Source organism: Miscanthus floridulus, chromosome 3, assembly GCF_019320115.1.
Source record: "Miscanthus floridulus cultivar M001 chromosome 3, ASM1932011v1, whole genome shotgun sequence".
Taxonomy (NCBI): domain Eukaryota; kingdom Viridiplantae; phylum Streptophyta; class Magnoliopsida; order Poales; family Poaceae; genus Miscanthus; species Miscanthus floridulus.
Genome location: NC_089582.1, coordinates 64,979,940 through 64,982,927, shown reverse-complemented (window position 1 = coordinate 64,982,927; position 2,988 = coordinate 64,979,940).

The window sequence follows — 2,988 nt, the reverse complement described above, 5'->3', positions numbered from 1 at the left end:
TGACTTGATTAGCACTTCATAAGATCATATACATGCAAGGTGTGCTTTGTTACTATATAACATACATACACACATATATGCTATAATATGCACTTCACATATAACTAAGCACTTGATAAGGTAAGGTCTACATGCTTGCTTATATCAACACATATAATTATGCACTTGAGTTGAAAAGATCATACACATGCTTGGTTATATCAATACACATAGGTATATGATGTGTGAGATCATATAGCTATACATGCTTGGTGTACTTATACACTTAACATGGACCATACAATGACCATTAGAGTGCGAGTTAGACAATTAGTGTACATTGATGAAGGTCTTGAACAGTACATTGAAAATCCAGTTCAAATTCAATTCAAAATGAGCTTGAATCATTGATTTGACCACTGTTTGACCATAATGGACCCACCAGTCAGCCTCATCCCATGGTGAACCGAGTCTAGCCATATGGAAGGCTCACTCCAGTGGACCAACCCTATCAGCCTCTTACCCCAACGGTCTGATACCCCCAATCCATCCCCAAATCCCCGAATTCCCCAAATCGCCACAGCCGAAGTTCCTTCGACGCCTCACCGCCGGGACCGCTACCAGGTGCCGCCACCGCTCGCACTACCAACCGCCGCTGCCGCTGCCAGCCGACTAGGGTTACACCTCAATGGCAACCTCTGCTGGCTCAAGCTCATCATGGAGCTCCATGGAGCAGTCTAGGGCGCGGTCCCCGTACTCCTCTCCAATTCCATACTGCCACCCCCCCTACTCCTACACACCGGCTCTGGAGTGCTACTATGGTCAGAAGACTCCCAGGTGGATCTCATGGAGCAATGCAAATCCTGGAAGGAGGTACAATGCATGCCCCAAATACAAGGTGAGTTCAATTTGCATTGTGATGTGTTGATTTCAATCTAGGTAATAGTCTACCTAACAATCTGAATGTCTGTGGGTGCTAGGCTGGTGGATGCCCTTTCTGGGAGTGGTTTGATCCCAAGCCAACAGAGCATCAGGTCGAAATTCTTGTTGATTTGTGAGATGCAGTTAGGGTCTTGCGTAGCAAGAATGAAACTCTAGAGCTGGAGAAGAACGAACTCAGTTTTCTGCTAGATGAAGCACATTTGGAGATGGCCAAACTGGTGAAGGAAAAGGAGGAGGCCATGGCACTTGTGAAGGAGCTTGAGGCCAAGGCACTTGCCAAGCCACAGAAGAAGCTGAAGGCAGTGTGTTGTGGTTCATTGATCTTTCTTGCTGTTTTTTGGCACTGATGGTGGCAATGTTTAGTAAAGGTGCTCAGCCCATGAAGCTACAACTACCTACTATGAATGTCTGAATTGGCAATGTCTGAATGTTAACTGAATGTATGAGTTAACTGAATGTATGAGTTAACTGAATGTATGAGTTAACTGAATGTATCAGTTAACTGAATGTATGAGTTACTAAATGTATGTTGATGTCTGAATTGTCACAGTTATTGAATGAGTTAATGTATGAATGAGTTATTGTATGAATGAAAAATTGTTTGAGTTAACTTAACTGTATGAGTGAATTTGTTGTATAGACAGATTTTGCTAGAATCTAGAGACAACAATATCCCAAAAATGACAGCTAATCAACATATCCTAGAAATGACAGAATTTGTTACAATCCCAAAAAAAGAGCCACTGTTCAAATATTTGTGCTCCATCAACATCCCAGAAGTATACATCCCAAAAATGACAGAATTTGTTACAATATTTGTGCTCCAAAAATGGCAGCTAATCAACATCTAAAAAATGACAGCTAATCATCATCATTACATTCCATAGGATCCCTATCATTGTCACTACAATACTCTAAGATGGTGTCATCTACATAGTCATCATCCTCATCACTGTTCTCAGCCATGTCTTCTTCTCTTCTATTGATAAGAGCTTGTAAGTTACCAACAACAGAAGATTTTTTTCTAATATTTTTTCAGCCATGTCTTCTTCTCTTCTCAGCCATGTCTTCTTCTCTTCTCTATTATTTTTTCAAGCTTGCACAGTATCATAGGGATTTCTGCTTTTAGACGTTTCACAACATCAACCTTTAGTTTCCTACTGCAAAGCTCCCAGAAAAATTTACCCAACTCAGCAACTGCTTCATATATGTCCTTGTGCACTAATCCCCGGAGACCGGTTAGTAAAATTCTTTGGAGTAGGATGTGGCAATCATGGGTTTTGAGGCCCTGCACCTTCAAACCATCTGCACTAATGCATCTTGTTAGGTTGGAAGCATACCCATATGGAAACCGAATACTTTTCATAAATCCACAAAATGCAGTCCTTTCTTCTTTCTCCATGGCATACCATGCTGCTGGCATTGAAACTGAATCACCATCTTCTTGTTCTAAATGCAACTCAGGTCGTATGCCCATATCCTGCAAATCAAGTCTCGCATTAACTGTATCCTTATTCTTGCCATCAAGACGGAGAATTATGCCGAGAAGGGCATCACATATATTCTTCTCTATATGCATCACATCAAGATTATGTGGCAGCTTCAAGTGTTTCCAATAAGGTAGTTTCCATAGGGCTAACTTTCGACTGAACAATTTTGGCTCCTGATCCTTCTGTCCACGCTTCCTTTTCTTGCTACCCTCAGGCTTACCAGGACTAACATCTTTTACCTTCTCTAGAGCCTCCAAAGTTTCATCCACAGTCAACTTTGCTGGCTCTATCCGGTTTTCTCGGTGTCCATCAAAGGCCAAGCTTCTTCTCCATTTGTGAGTTTTTGGGAGGTAGCGACGGTGTCCAATGTAGCATATCTTTTTCCTAAGACTCCTTGACAATGGATCTCTATTGCAATAAATACATGCATAGTAACCTTTAGTAATTCGCCCTGACAATACACCCAAAGCTAGATAATCATGTATGCACCATAGTACTGTAGCACGAAGGTCAAACTTCAAACCAGTTAATGCATCATAAGTCCTGACACCTTCCCAGAGTTTTAACAAATCCTCAA